The sequence below is a fragment of the Aplidium turbinatum genome, chromosome 9 (genome assembly GCF_918807975.1).
Source record: "Aplidium turbinatum chromosome 9, kaAplTurb1.1, whole genome shotgun sequence".
Lineage (NCBI taxonomy): Eukaryota > Metazoa > Chordata > Ascidiacea > Aplousobranchia > Polyclinidae > Aplidium > Aplidium turbinatum.
This window is the reverse complement of record NC_137480.1, coordinates 2,013,956-2,031,035: the sequence shown is the minus strand read 5'-3', so window position 1 is coordinate 2,031,035 and position 17,080 is coordinate 2,013,956. Positions and strand designations below refer to the sequence as shown.

Here is a 17,080-nt window from a genome sequence, read left to right as displayed (position 1 = left end):
TCCTCATTGGGAACACTAGCAAAGACTAGGTGTTTCTAAGCTTCCTAAAAGCTCTGACGTTCTAGCTAGGCTGTTGTTCCCCAGAGACGAAAGTCACAGAAACGATCAACCAATCCATCGTGATAGCAAGGGAGGAAATTTGCCTGGTATGGAAACATCATTTTGGCGTGGGTTTGGTATTTGGTAAGAAGAACGAGAAACAATCTGGAAAAGAGAAGGAATCGTATAATGTTATTGTTAAAAATGCGGATATAGACCGGCATTTGAGAATTTGTATGAAACTTGGTATCAACTAGAACTTGATTCTAGGCGTGAAAGGAATAAAAGTGATTCATTTAAAAAACGTTAGCGTGATATGGAAGAAAAGCTCAAGGATGCTCTGAATATATGTAAGACTACCTCGCAGCCAATACTCATGCATTCTGGTATCACTGACTGGGAGACAGATCTGGAACATCTGAAAAATCAGCTCCAGCGAGATCAATTAGGTTGCGCATTGTGCACAGATGCTCTGCAGAAGAGATGGGACTTAGCTATAGAGAAAAACGACACAGTGCAGCTGGTGAAAGGAAATAGAAAGAGGATGTTGCTGACAATCTTAAAACAGTGAAGTTGGAGTACAGATGAAGAAACACAAAGTGACAATTGGAAAACTCCTAAAAGGAAGAGAAAGAAAATGAATATTATGTTGCCTACAGCTTTAACATCTGATCGACTTGGATTGAGCTATCGGCAAAGAACAATGTTCGTGGCTGCTGTGGCTCAAGCGTCCGGCATACAAGTCTGATACTAATATCTCAGCCACAACAGCTCATAGACTGGCTAATAAGACTAGGTCCTCTCACTCCCACAATATCAGACATGAGTTCCAGGCCCCTGATTTGGAAATAATTCACTGGGACGATAAGATTCTGAAAATGAGAGGATATGTTTCATTGCGTATAACTGTAAACTGCGTATGTTTCACTGCGTATACGGTTAACTGCGTATAACGGTATATGTGTCTGGCGTTAGTTTTGATGATGAAGATAATACAGAAATGAAGCAGCAGTGCTGGGAGTGAGATACCAGACGGCACCGGATTATCTTAGGAACAGGCCGTAATAAAGTTGGTAGAAGACTGGAGAGTGAAAGATGCCATTGGTGGTATGTTGTTTGATACGACAGCAGCCAATTCAAGGTGCTTGTACATTGCTCGAGGCAACAATTGGGAAAGCAATTTGGAACTTACTGATCAAGAGTGGCTACAAATGCCAGTATCAGAATGGAAAAACTTCTAAAATTCATAAGAAACTAAACAAATTCACTTTGAACGTAAGGGTGGTCAACGATATTGCGGAACGCGGGATTATGCTATTCACTGATTTTATTGACAGGTGTTCTGACGAGAGCCACCGGCAAGCTCTCTTGCTTGTTGTGCAAAGGCACAGAGAACAGTTCTCAGATTACAAAATGCTACGCTAGCCGAACTCAATTGTCAAAGAAAGTCGTCAAGAATTTAGTGAATTGGGTGTTTGCTTAACTCTGGTATTGCATTGATGATGAGGAATAGGATGCAGAAGAAAGAGGGATGGATCATGTCTGAGACTGATTAACTCAATTTGTTTGTAAACGAATCGTGTTGTTATTTCAAAAGTTTGACAATAGTTCAGGATTATTCATTCTGGCGTGAGGTATTCTTGGTCAAGTTGTGTCCATGTCTGTAAAATTTCACCATTAATTTCAAGGGGTAAAATTTCACTTTGCAAAAGTGTTCTCGTAGAGCGTTTTTGACTTCAGATTCGTGTTCTGTGACCCCAAAAACCATGTAATCGACATATTACATGATCACATTGCGCCAGTTTAAGGCTGTAGATTTTCATGATATCTCATCTGGCCACTATTTTTTCAAAATGGCGGCAGAACCACAGTTTTGGCGGGAAAATTCTGAAACTCCACCAAAATACTTTTTAACAAAAGTGGAAACCCGTAATACATGGCCGCACTAATTTCTAAAAACTTTTTGCAAAATGGTACACTCTATTGCACAGTGCACACTCCAATTGTAGGCTACAAACCAACAATGATGCAAACCAATCGATGTGATGAGCCAACTGTTGTTGCCTTTCACAGGCCAATGCACTGAAGTGAGGTCTGGTGCTGAAATAAAGCTTCTCCATATTATGTGTAATGTCCATAGAATGAATAACTGCCGCACGTAATGAACTTTTACACGATAACACCGATTATTGGGACGCATCTGCCCTGTTGTCACGACTGTGATCGCAACTGGTTGAGTTTTTGCACGTTCGCCTATCCTATTTTTTGAACAAAATTACGATGTGAAATAGTTTTTAAACATTAAAAAAAATTCGTTTCGTAAATTCAAAAAATATTAAAGGCATACTAAAGGAAAATTTCAAACCGGAATTAAGCATTAAAATGAGTAAACTGAACATTCAAGAATACATTTCAAAAACAATTACCCAAAAAAATTTGTTTTCAATGGCGCTGGCAAGGCCCAAAGTCCAGTGTTTCATTTATTTTCATTTTTTTCAAAATGACCAAAACGTGCAACCACAGGTCAAGAATACGTCATAAAGTCCAGCAATAACAAAAACCACGTTACCAATCTGATGTTTTGAGCAAACTGTCTGCTGTTTTGATGTCAAAATGTGCTGTTTTGATGTAAATACATACATAGCCTACAGTCAAATCGCCCGCAGTAACAATTATTGCGTGATCGGTTGATTGCTAGACTTTATGACGTAGACTTTATGACGTTCTTTACAGTCGCACGCTTCGTTGCTCAGGCCAATCTCATTTTGAAAGCTCTGACAAAAGCACGCGCACAATGGTGGTCAGACCGCAATGGGGCAAAATTTTATTGAAAATCGTTTTATGGTAGCATGTTAAACACAAAGAACGTGGAAAATCGCCAAGTCAGGTTTTTCCTTTAATACCCCTTTAACGTTTTGCTTCGAATTTCAAACTTATTTGTTTCGTTGCATTTGAAACGAAATAAAATGTACAAGAATCTCAAAATAAATTTGACTCAAAAATCATTTTTGTCATGATTTTGATTCAGTTCTTTTTGAATTAACTTTTTTTATGAAGGATTTCGTTACATTTCTGTCAAGGCTTACTCGGGACATCTTTACCTCAATAAAGATATCGCTAACGCGTTAACCTATAGTCCCGTTGGCTAAACACCGGGTGCCGCAGGTTTGTGTATACGACCGATGGGCTATAGCCTACTCAGAGATGGGCAAGATCACCAGTATTGGTGATCTTAAAGATCAAGATCACCAAACTATGTGATCTTGAAGATCAAGATCAAGATCGTGATCTTGATCTTCAAGATCACTTTCAAGATCACTTTTTGTGTACTTGAAAAAAAATGAAGTTTTTGATCAATGATGTTGCAAAAAATAATAACTATAAGCAATCTGGGTAAAGGTGTATAGTTGGTATTGCTAACTTTTACTTTTAACTACTCGATCGCTGGCCTAAGAACTGTAATAAGTTAGTGACTGTTGCTATTATAGGCCTACCAATTGTTGACGTAGTTTGCTTAAAATCGCAACGCTACCCCCAAGGCCGAGGTTAATTACAGTAGTTCTGAAAAGTCGTAAAAATTTGCAATTAGTTTTATACTTTAATTTTTGTCTAGTTCATGTGGGAGTTTTTATTCGTGTTGCTAAGTAGTTTTAACTTTCACTGCATTATGTAAATGTTTATTGCACCATTTATCCACCTGGCAACTTTGATACTGTTGTCTGCTATTATAAAAGTTCAGAGGTTTGCGGTCCGACAAACCGCTCCATACTCAGACCCTAAACAAGTCTTGGTCTGGTTGATTTGCTGCAATAAACCACTTTACATGACCAAAGTTGGCTAGAATCCAGATTTTTTATCACCGCCATTCTAGACTTTTGAAACATCTAAAATTAGGTCAATAAAAGCAAACATTTCTTTAAAATTCACATTAAATCATTTTTTATTATACGTCAACATAAAGTACACGGAAGTTGACTTCTTTATTATGACCAACACAGAAAACTTTTTCAATTTTGAAATGGCAACACTGACCAGATTAGATAGAGACTTTAAATCGTCTTTTGTTGCGCACATATCATATTAACATGGCTTCAAAGATCAAGATCACACAAAAAAAGTGATCTTAGATCAAGATCAAGATCACCAAAAAAAAGTGATCTTCAAGATCACGCCCATCTCTGGCTATACTGTATAGTGCAAGAATTCGTAGCAATATTTTTGAAACAATTTTCCAATGCCAGCATCACGACCTGCACACGCACAGCTTTCTGGCTGGGTAGCACCGTTAAGCACACGCTCTCGGCAGCACGCGAGTGAACCACAGGGATTCCGTTAGTAATCAAGTGTGTGGTGTTGGAAATGCGCTATGCGACACATCCCTCAAATATGTCGTAGCCTAACTACTTGTCAAAGGCTATGTTCTATAGAACATGATATGGGAAATGTTATGTGCAAACGTAATGAACTCAAAAAGTGCCAACAGTCTCCAACTTATACACCGCAAACAATGAGAAATGATCCTTGAAGCACGTGTGGTACCAGAAGTAACATAGAGCATAGCCTACTGTCGACTTCCTTGCTAAATAAACATCTAGTGAGACGCTGAAAGCATTGATGTAAAATGAAGATGTGCTTCTGGAAAGCGTCAGCAAAACCCAGATGTAAAGATCTGCAACTGTCAATAAACAAAGAACCCGATATGTTTCTCGGCAGCCAATTTGTAGCAACAATTGACAGCGATAGACACGTGTTTCACCCATGAGGCTGGGCTCATTAGTATCGCACCGTATTCTTGCCACAAACGTTGAAACTGTAACACTGCACAACGCTCTATGAATATTCTATTTGAATAAGGTAGTAATAATGCTCTACAGCAGGGGTCACCAACTGGCGGCCCACGGGCTGCATGCGGCCCGCCACGCTGTATCGCTGCGGCCCACGGAAGATATCAGCGTACAAGTATAACCAAAAATACTTTTCTTGAGGAGTTAAAGAGCACGAAAGCAAAAAATATTTTCTGGGAAGCTTATTTTCGCTTAGCATACGATTCCACCGATCGACCAATCAGATTATAGTTCTAGGTGGGGGTTGCTTAAAGTTATTCCAATGCGATGTCCAGCCACATTGACCCAGTGGTTGATTAAAACGTCTGTTTTCGATTTTCTGTGAGCATAGGGTTGCTTATTTTAAGTTTGCAAATATCATGTAAACACTAGTGTGCGTTTCACCGTTATTGTGTTTCACGAGCAGTATTCTCTTTATGCAAGTTTTTGTAGGCAAAATAGGTCGGTGTGCCAACTCAATTTATAATAAATTGGCAAAATATGGAACGCTTCACGACTTTGCGTGTCATCCTTGCGCAGGGACCATGCTAATCTTCTCTGTATCATTCCAATTTTAGTATATGTGCTGCCAAAGCAAGTACTGCAAAATGTTGTTAATCAACAAATTCTTGCCACGCTAATAAGCACCACATGTGACAGTTGTCTATAATAAAAGAAAGACGGTTTTATAGACTCTCACAAAAAGGATGAAAAACCAACTCATTGCTTTTTTTGAGGGAAGACTGTTCATGAATTACGATAGAATTACGATTTTTTGCTGATTTCCACAAACGTTTGTTTCATGGTGCCTGGTGTCTTTTTCCCTGTTATTGGAGCCTATTTTTTGCTGATATGTTTGCAGGTCACTATTGTTGCCTGTATTGCGATGTGTCAAACATTTCCTTGTTTGCTGAAATTGTTAATTGCAAGATATCATTTGTGAAGCGAAGTGACAACACCACTCTTGCTTGGCGATGAATAATCTGATGAAACCACTCGCCTCGCTATAAGTGCGCAAAACAAGTGGCCTCGTTTATTAAACATTGTTAAAGAAGACAAAAGTGTTGTTAAAGGAGCTTGGCCTGGTTGTTCGACTAATTGTAGCGTTGTTCGACTAATTGTGTTGCTGCGGTATTCTAAGACAAATATTAACAACATGTAACGCTGGATACTGGGTACGAAATCCGTTATGTTCTAGCATAAGAGTCAACCTATCTAAAATTTTATTAGTGCGGCCTGCCACAGCAGCTCTCCTTAGTGCCAAAGTGGCCCGCATGCAAAAAAGGTTGGTGACCCCTGCAGTTATACATATGCCATAAATAGGGCTCTGCTGATTTTCCATGCATTTTTAATAATAAATCACTCTATGAGCAACGCTATACATAGCATGTTTGTAGATCTCCGCATATCAGTTGCAAAGATGCTGTTGCTTGTTGATAATAAGCTGCCTACATAAATGCAGCGTGAGATCCCACGACTACAAAAGTTATGGGAATATTAACTGATCAGATAACGAAGTACACACAACCATAAGATAATTAAGATACAATTAGGAGAAAACGCTTCTCTCCCATTGACACGTGATACTTGTCGTCAGAAGCGAACGATGACAATTTTTTATCAGGCGTATGACGTCATAGCCGTAGCTTAATTAATTGTATACAACTCAGAGTAATTAAAAACAAAAAGCGACTAATTTACATTTAGCAACGTTGCTATTAAACGTTTAGTCTGCAAAATTGTAGACATTATTGGCAGCAGACAGTCTAATGGAAAAGGCTGGGCGTGCAACGTGTCGCTGAGGTTGGTCTAAAATTAACAGAAAATGAGAAACACTTCATAATAATTATTCACAAAGCTGAACTATTGAAGAAAGATAGAAATTCCGTAATGTTTGTCTCACTCTAAAATATATAAACGATAGTTATTGGGAATTTCAAGCCGATTTCATGATGCTAAATAATTACCTCCAAACAAAAGTGATTTTGAAAAATGTGACAAAGGAAGAAAATGGTTTGCGAGCAACAACACTTCAACTCCAAGCGAACACTTTAAACGATTAATCTCGTTAACCGGACTTAAGTCACTGGTTCAAAGTTTTGAAAGGGAACGACGGTGTCGTAGCCTATTAGATTTCATCGTAAGTTACATTTGGTAAACTAGACAGATGCCTAACATAAAGAAAGTTTAAGATTTGTTTACACGGGTGAGAAAACTTCAGTTTTGTTACACTTTCCGTTCTTGCTTATTCTGAAGATCAAAAATAAAATGATTTGTTTTAGTCCCCCTGTGAAGTCGCTTGTAAAGGTTAGCCTTGCTTTGCTCGTGTTCTTGTTTTTATGCGTTAATGTTTTGTCTGCAATAAAATTGTAATAGCAGGCAAGAACACTTTTTGCCGCTTCATCATTTTAGATATGACGTCTGTATTCCTAGAACGAATCTATGCAAAAGTAGCCTATAGGCTATGTCAAATACATAGTTTCTCAGTCTGAGAAATTCACCATTGAAGCACATCGCTATGAACTGGGTGACGAGAAGAAAATGGTTGTTCTTATCATGTTAGATACATTGCTTGTTTAAAATTAACACGAATTGATGCGAAACCGTGAATGCAGTTGTGCCTATGCTCTCATAGCATGTTCAGGCGGCCTTTCATGTCATCCTACAAATGACGTATCCAAAAGCTTGAGTCAACGCATCATCAACCCCACGACGGCGATGAGCATGCTCACGGATCTAGGGGAAGTTATGGAAGACAGTGAGAAAGTTGTATTTTCTGCATGATGAAAAAAAATAATAAAACGTTTCACGGATTCAACCTACTCGTGCCCTCCCCGTGCCGCAGTATGTGGCCGAGCGACGGCGACAATGCGCGCGATGACCTAAGGATAACTCTCTTAAATGTTGAAAAAGGTTACCAGGCTCATCTGCCTGGTTGGTTATATAAGCGGAATGATCGAACTATGTCGGTCAGTAGCCGAGCTAGTTGGTGGCCGGCTGGTGGCTACATCGCGACTGAGTTTAATAGATTAGCGTTCGATTCCAGGTCGGATCATGCCAAGGTTATAAAACAAGCTGCGATATCATATGATGCGCAAGCATCATCTACTTATGGTGGCCTTTTAATATTTCTCTGAGGTTCTTTTTGCGGATAGCTTTAAACTTATAATATTTTATACTTTTTTAAGTAAGATCAATTTATTATTTTTGCTTCTCAGAACCTTCTAGCGATCCCAATAACAGTAAAACAGCTTGGGTTTTTTAGTGAATACTGACAGCATTCGATGTAACTCGTTCTGCTGCACTTTTTGCCAAGCATTGAGCACTTTTTTGTAGTACACAGCATTATTGATTGTTTAATACAGTTTTAAGTACGCAAAATTAATAAGATTTCAGTACAAATAAAAAAAAATCACTGCTGTAAAAACATATTGTATTTTCCCCCCTGTTTTCACGGTGTGCCACACGGCCGTAGCCCAGAGAATCAGTGTATTTATTATAAACATGAGTGTGCCAAGCAAAAATTCATATTTGTTGACAAAGCAATCTTAGGGCTTGTTTAGAAATTTTTGCCCAAATAATCTTAAATTTTTGGCCGAATTTCTCACTTTTTAACACAAGAGGGGCAACTGCACCCCTGCCCCCTGGCTCGTAGGCTGCTTCTGCCACATAATACAAGGAGCAATAAATACTACAAAAGGTGCTCAACGCCAAACGAAAAGTCAAGCAGAGCAAATTACATCAAAATTAGTTACTCGTTCACTAAAAACCTTTACAGCCTGTTTCACCTTATAACAAAACCATCAGATGGAACTTATTCGAATCGATTCTATTTGAATAAGTTCCTTCTGATGGTTCTGTTATAAGGTGAAACAGGCTGTAAAGGTTTTTACTGAACGAGTAACTAATTTTGATGTAATACATGCAGCATATTGTTAATGTTAGATATGATTACTACTGCATGCTATTTCATCAAACGTAAAAATAATACAAACATAATGTTCATTATCAGCAGAAATTGTTTTCTTTCCTAGTGAATCCTCAGTGACAAATCAACACCCGAAGAAATATCCACTAAACCATATCAATATTTTTAACAATTTGGTCCAAGTTTTGTTACATTAAATGCTAATAAATGTGAAATAAATTGTAACAAAATGCACATAATTGTTTGTTTAGCAAGATTTTTTTATTAAACTAATCGAAAATGAAGATGAACGTTGTCGCCGGTTTGATATCTCTGTTGTTGCTGCAATGGCTCGCTACAATCACAACGTGCCTGCAATGCCAGGTGGGAACAAATTTCCAATCTGCTCTTCAAAATGAAACAAACATGAACAACTTAGAATGTTCAGGGCCGGACCAGGTCTGCCAGCGCATGGAAGCAACTGCGACTGCGTTCGATTTCTTGAACGGTAAACCATTGAATAATTCTAAATTAGATCATTTCAATTAGAATCTTAATTTTGGTGGATCGGTCTCAGCGATACTATGGATGAAAATGGAGAGTATTTGAAAGACAAAACTGTAATTGTTTAGAGCGGAATGTGTAAACATATTAGCCCAGTGATGGAGGAACCATTTTAAAAGTAGGTGGGCCCAGAGGTGCATCAGTCAAAATCAATTCGACTTTTGGGGGGCTTTTCCCCCCAGACTCCCGATAATATTGTTGCATTCCTAATACTTTAAATCGTTTGAACATTGTGTTTTCATGATTACATTTCTTTCCAGCAAGTGGAATTTTTCCGTTTTTGGCCCGATTTTGCCAAAAAAGTTTACAAACCTGCTTTATAGCGCTGTACAAAATATGGCGATGTATACACAAATAAAATGTACATGTACACTACACAACAATACAATACAACACAACACAACAATGTATACAACAATATAAAAAGGCAACAATACCACATCGGAGTAATAATCTGCAGCATTATACAGTACCTGCATATGTAATGATATCATTGTTTTAACCATAGAGACCATAAAGAATAATGAATTGATTGATAGATTGCTCTACCAATCACATGCAACCACATCCACAGTCCCACACGTGCTGCCTATCAATAGTGCCTATAGTAGGCTCAACAGAAAAGTTTAAACATTGGATTTCATCATTGAGCTATCAAAGATAATCAACCTAGTGTATATCAAAGGAGTGGAGACCTTTTTTGCAACTCCCTCTCTGATTTGTTGTTTTCGCTACCTATTCAAAGAAATTTGGCTTTCAAAAGTGGGTGGGCCAGGCCCACCCACAAAATAAAGTAGGTGGGCCCAAGCCCACAAGGCCCACGTGGTTCCTCCATCTCTGTACTAGCCTAACGCAAGATGGACAGAAGCACACACGAGACAATTGCACAAACAAAGCCCAATATGCTGCTTAACTCAATCAAGTCATTTTAATAAAAATCTTAATGCCATTAACGAAACGCTCCAGCAAGCTGAATGAAACATGTCGGTCCTTATTGGGGTTGCATGGAGGCTACAACTCTCTATAGTTTACTAAATAGAGATTAGAAGAGAAGTAAGCCTTACACACAGTAGCCTATATTGTAAGGAAAAGTGGAAATACTTTGGGCAATTTTTTTAAATTTCAATGCTGCATGAAGATTAAGAAAAGCGATGGCAAAATTTTGTGCACATTGCGCTACAAAATTATTTTTTTTAAAACGACCAAATAAAAAGTAAATCAGTCCGGGGCACACCCTGCAGACTCCTACACGTACTGTTGCTTGTACGAACCTTAAAGTTTACGATGTGTTTTGTATTGATCAAATACTTGTTTCTTGGTTCTCTCGAAACGCTGTTTAAAGATCAACTATTGATTTCACTTTATCTTGTCTTTACACTTTTTGTGCAATTTAATTCATGCTGATAAATTGAATGGAATATTTTTTTGGCCAACTCAATTTTGAATTGTCCCCAGTCTTGAAATAATAATTCAACTTCTTGGATCGCAAAACTTTTTTTTGTCAAATTTGAAACTTTTAGGTTAAATGTAATAAAATGCCTTGATTTAAAATTGCAAATCGTTCGTTGCAGTCACCATTTCTGTGACGCAATGCAGCAATACGTCATCGTGCGTCATCGTGACATCGTGCCAGGGACTGGATGAGCTCTTCCTGTCGTCTGATGAGGAGTCGAGTGGAGTTGATCTAATGGAACTGCAGTTCCAAGTTAAGTAAGCTTTCTTTTGATTCTTTTGAGGTCAAAGATCTTGAAGTTTGCGGTCTTCAAGTTAGATTAGATCGTTAGAATGAAATGAAAAGCTATTGTACCATCACAATACTCCACAGCTCGAATTGTTTGCTCCTTGCCGACGTCATGTGTCTCAGTGGTTACGCCCCCGGTTTAAGATCACACGGCGCTGGTTCGACTCTCGGGGTGTGCGCTTGAGCAACGCATTTCAGTACTGCTCTCCACTCAGCGGCACCTAATGAATGGAATAATTCCCCAGCAACAACATTTCAACAATCGGAAAACTTCACTCTGCCAATCTCGATAACCCGCCCTGTGTCAAGAACCTCTACAAATATGCGAAACTACCAGGAATAACCTATCAAGGCTTTGTCAGTCCGAGGATAAAGGTTCAAAACCAACCAACCAACCATGTAATATACGGCATGACGCGTTTTGGATCGTTTGACGCAGTTTAGATGATTTTTCAATTTTAATTGTTTTAGCTCTTGCGACGTAGTGTGCTGCAACGACCCTAATTGCAACAGCAAGACAATCTCTTCCATCCGCGAAAGCACCACAGCGATACAAAGCGACGAGACTCCCACAACGACAAGCGATGAGAACAATGCATCGAGCCAACTCTCCATCACAAAAGCGGTTGCCGCGGTCATCGTGCTTGTGTCTGTCCTTGCCACGATTGCGCTTACATGAGTGGAAGTCTTCGAACAATGGCATTGTGACGTTGTTGCTGCCTGCAGAATGGGTTGCCCCATGTCATTGTGATGTCATTTCAAGCCCCCAATGTTGATACGTTATCGTTACATCACAATCTTGGAAGTTGACGTCACAATCAGTGACCGGGAGCAGAAGTGTCAGAACTGGTTGTCTATTCACAATGTTTTTTTATTTATAAATATTTGAGCAAATTATATTGATCGTAAATTTGGTTGCTTGGAAATACTGCATGGACGCGAAAGTAGCCTACAGCTAACCGGTGGACTTTCGTGTCTTCTTAAATGCCTGTTAGCCACTATACCGCCATGTTTAATCCAATAAAAGTCTGAAAGAGAAAGATTCTATGCCAGACTACGGTTGAACGACCTTTGCCATAAATTCATCAAAGGAGAACACATCTTCGTAGTGAGAGTATTTTTTATATGTCATTATCTTGATGGCTCGTCATATTGTGAAAACTTTCCAACACCAACCAATCTACGCTCGGTCGCCGGAAATAACAACGCAAAGCAGTTGAAATGTGACTTATAGTTGACGCTGAACAGCAATCTGCTTGAATTGCCTTGCACATCTGCACATGAAGATATTTCAACTATTGTTCCTTCATCTTGCCGTTTCCTCGTTTGCTGGACTGTTGGGGTGGGTGGAAGAGAATTCAAACTAAACGTTTTCGTCGCATACTTAAAACGTAATTTCTAAAACGTAAACCGTAAAAATCAATATGCCTAAAAAGACATTATTAAAAGTAACTACGGACAGTGGCCAGTGTTTCGATCTTCCGATGTCTTCAGTTTCGCTGGAGTCCGAAATTAAAAATTAGATCTCTTTGGCTTATTAAAATCACTTTTAGAAATCATCATTTCAACCAACACTTCAAGACAACTTTCCACTTTCACTTTACTACACTGAAGAAATCGGAAAATCGAAACACTGGCCATTGTCCGTAATTACTTTTAATAATGTCTTTTTAGACAATAAAGTCTTTTTAGAGATTATTTTTAAAGAAATAAAAATAGTCAAAAGTCAGACAAATTTCACTTTGTGTGGAGCTACATTTACTTGAGAGGTTACTGTTATTTCTTTATTCACTTTTTGATTTATGCATATTTTCTTTGAATCTTGAAACAAAATAAATCTTACTGTACAAAAGTGCCAGGCGATATTACAGACAGATATTTCCAACGCAACGATCGTTATTGTTGCCATTAAAAAGCTTCCGCTGAAGAATTGGTACCACAAAGCGTATCGGTCTTGCAAAAATCAAAACCTTTTAAGTTTAGTTATTGCAGTTCAAACACGGAGTTTACGATTAATTTTGATGCTTTTTTACTTCACCCAAATCATCGATTTTCTTTATTCCCATTTTTATCTCTAATTTGTTCAGGACAATAAAAAATCAAGGTGAAATACATTGAGAAAGAGTGACAGCCTATTTGGATATTAAGCTGCATGTCTGCAGTTACCTGCTGGTCAGCTAATCAAAAGTTTTGCCTCAGTTAGGATCAGCTTGCAATGGGAAAATCCTAAGTAGCCTAAGCTACTTTTGCAGAACAAAGACGTAAAAGACTTTCAAGGCAAATAAATCCATGAATAAAACATCAAATAAATCCATGTGTATGGAGGGTTGCATTCAAAATGAACAGCATCATGATTTTACTGCGACACTCCAATTCAGTGTCCATTTGATTGGATCCTCACTGTCGCTTCTGGTAGACCTCGAATCAATTGTCGGTCTAGGTTCCAAAGACTGCAGAACCGATCGTGTCTTTCATGTGAAAGCAGTGAAATCTAGTCACGATGAGCAAGCACCATCAATGCAAAGTTTGAAACAGAGAGTTACAGAAAACTCTACTTCTGGTGAAGCGATGACGAGAACGTTACGTCACACCCACAGTACAAGACTGTCACAGAGCGTCTGTCACGTTCCTGAAGCAAGTTTATGTTCGATCGACATCATAGACGTCATCATGTCGTCACTGCAAACTTCCTCATCAGCAGGTTAATTGTGACGTATTCATTTATTTTATTGATGAAAGTGACGAATGTGAAAACCCATGTAGCCTAAGTAGGCTTCGGCAATTACCAATCAAAATGATAATTTATATCTGTCACTATTTTTCAACGCTTTAGATCTCTAAAACAGCGTCCGCACATGACTCTTCCACTCATCTCGCCACGGTGCCAAGAGTGCAGAAGCAGGGAGGGTCACATTTAAGTGGTCCCTTTAGTAAGTAGCACCAAGAAGCGAACCGAAGACTGTCAAAACGGAACTTAGACCCGGAACTTTCAGCATACTTCACGGAAGCGTGACAGTTCCACGGTCGACAAGTACCGTCGTCCCACCATGCTCCAGCTGAACGTCTTAAGGCATCACATCCAGCATGATTGGTGATGTCGAGAGGCTTGCTCAACAACAACTGCAACAGCAAGGCACCCCATTCAAGTGCGTCACTATGCGGCCGTATTCACACAAAAGTAACCACAGGTGGAGGGAAACAGAGTGTGTGGAAGGTGGGCAATCAATAAGTGGTCGAGGTTCTATTTTATGATCTTGTTGCGTTTATTGCCATTGAAGCTTGTGGCCGTATACCTGCAGACGTGTATCTTATTACTTGGGCCAGTAAAAGTCATTAAAGTCAATTTTTTTTTGATGGTACAGAAAGTTGTTATGAGCTTTATTTGTTATGTTATGTTGTTAAAGTTGTTATGAACCATACGTTATGAGCTTTATTTTAGAAGTTATAAAAAGTCGTATTTTCTGTTTTATGTCATAAAATATAACTTTTAGTTTTTATTTTAAAACGTAAAGATCGAACCCTAGTAACGTCATACATGTAGTTCAAGCAGCTTTTGTAAAGATTGAAATTCACTAATTTGTGGATGAGGAAGGCGTGAGAGTTCTCATGCTGAATTCCACGAAGCATTGAAAGCAACACATTATTTTGCAACACACAATTTGGTCTATATACAATTTTACATGAAATTATACGACGTTCTTGTAGTGATTTTGCAGTAAAATAGATGTTTTGTTCGTTGTTTGAATATGTTGTAGTTTCAAATCCACGTAAAAGCTCGCATGAGAATTGTTAATTACGGAAATTAGCTTCTTCGGGACCATACGATCATAAATAGCCTGACTTGCCCTACTTATTATCCGAATAGTCGATCTTCATCCACTTTGAAAACATACGGCTTGTCCGCTTTTCCCATGCTGGTATATCGTACTTGTGGCGGGTGCTTTATTTTCAGCCTTGGACACAAATGATGACAAAATTAAAAAATATTTAACTTACGTGTCAAAAGACCCAAATACACGGTGGTAATAAACTGTAGACGTGTAGGACTGTGGTAATTTTGGTTGTAAAAGAAAAACTGCATCATTTACTCAGTTTGGATGACCTTCATTGAAATGCACTGTTTGTTATACAATATACATGAAATAAATAACAAAGTTTAAAAACAGGATAGGCTAAGTCCTGCTCTTCACTGTAGCTTATATGTGAACCTTATAGCCTATACCAGTAGTTCATTTATTTATATTTTGCACACGTCTAAATAAAAAACAGGCTTTTAAAATTTTATACGGTGTTAGTTACTATACGTTGGATTAACATAAATTATGCATCTTAAAACAAAACAGGAGTTGGCATCTTGCAGAAACACAAGATAACAATTTTCGTCTTTCCTAAACCTTTGACATGCGCGACACATCGTCCTAATCCGCAGTGCTTTTTGGCGTAATGTCCTGTGGACCTCCAAACCCGAATGATTTGTTTGTCGGCCCGCTTTGTGTGTGGAAAAATGCCCCTAAGTGGAATGAAATACATGGTTGTTTGAACCTTGATAAAAACAAATAAAATGAAAAATGATGTAGCGGGAAATTAAAATTGCCTTATAAATCCCACAATGCAGCAGCTGAAATCTGCTTCGAGTACAAATTTAGCGATGTGCTGAACATGATACGGTGGATTGAAAGCAGGGCCAACGCGGCACGGTTGTGTGGATAAATAAGCTGCATTTTTGTGAAACTTTTTGAATTGCACGTCACCATAGCAATATTACAGATTTTTATTATGTAATTCTTACTCAAATAGTAACGCATTGTTTCTGAACCCTCGACGATCTTCGAGAACAGGTGGGGTGGATGCCTCTACATTGCACTGTACTGTGTAGGCTACTGCGTGGACGTCGCTATAATAGCATCCGGACTGGAAGCCAAACGCTAGGCCTCACCTTGCACGGCAAAAAGGGTTGCCATATTGGCGGTTTTAACCAAATTTTAACAACTTTTTTACAAGTAACAAGTTTTTTAAACTAGTTACAATGCTGAAAAGATTTTTAAAAATATATATGTATCAAAATGCCAAAGGTAATGTAGCCATCCAAACGCAAAAAAACTCGAATTTTTTTAGTTTGGCGTTATAACCGGCAATATGGCAACCCTGTTGCTGTGCAAGGTGAGGCTTGGCGTTCCAATTCAGATGCTATTATAGCGACGTCCACAGCTACTATGCTATGTGGCAGGATACGACAGCGTGCGGTGCTTTCATCTGCTTGCTTGTCCCAGTGCCAGATTGCTGAAAGCGTTCATTGATTTGGTATTTTTTTATTACTGGCGATTACTTATTTAACAACCAAGCGTCCATCGTTTAATTGATGTTAATTAGTAAGTTGTAATATTAAGTACAATGGTTAGGAATTGACATTTAGTTCGACAACAAAATTTTTAACAAGTGACATAAAATAAAAATAAAATATCCAACGAACATTGCAAGACTTCCCATCAACCTTAGTTTGAAAATCAGTGATTCATGCGCCATGAGGCATATTGACTGCAGGGATGGGACTTTCTGCTTCGGTTCGAATATTTGGACTTATGTATTTTAACTTTTAGCATTGGCCTAAAAACATTTCAAATCAGTTTTTCTATTATCACCACATTGCATGCGATAAATAATGCAGCAGTGTTTACACGCCACAGCGAAACAAAGTATTATGGAAACAAAGCTTTAACTAGTTGAGTGGATTACAACGAGTCAAGTTATAAAGTGATGTCATTGAATGGATGAGGAAGCAGCGAAGGTTCGTGTATGGATTCACATAACTACTATATTTTTTGGAAAATAGCACATTAAAAAAAAAACCTTACGTATTTTTCAGCTGTTACGAAGATGCCATGCCCTCCACCGTGATTGTAGCTTACAAAACAAAACAATAATTTAAAATTTATAATTAAAGTTCAATATTCAAGCGATGTTTTGAAATAATAGTCAGGCCTGAGTCAGGAAATCCTCTATCCTTAA

At 38.4% G+C, this 17,080-nt stretch overlaps 1 non-coding gene across 1 annotated transcript; it reads right to left on the bottom strand.

Annotated features, from left to right (window-relative positions):
* Positions 1-5,357: 5,357 nt before the first annotated feature.
* On the bottom strand, positions 5,358-5,464 carry LOC145777788 (U6 spliceosomal RNA). Its single transcript, XR_014290364.1, has one exon. It is a non-coding gene; the product is annotated as a U6 spliceosomal RNA (small nuclear RNA).
* Positions 5,465-17,080: the final 11,616 nt, after the last annotated feature.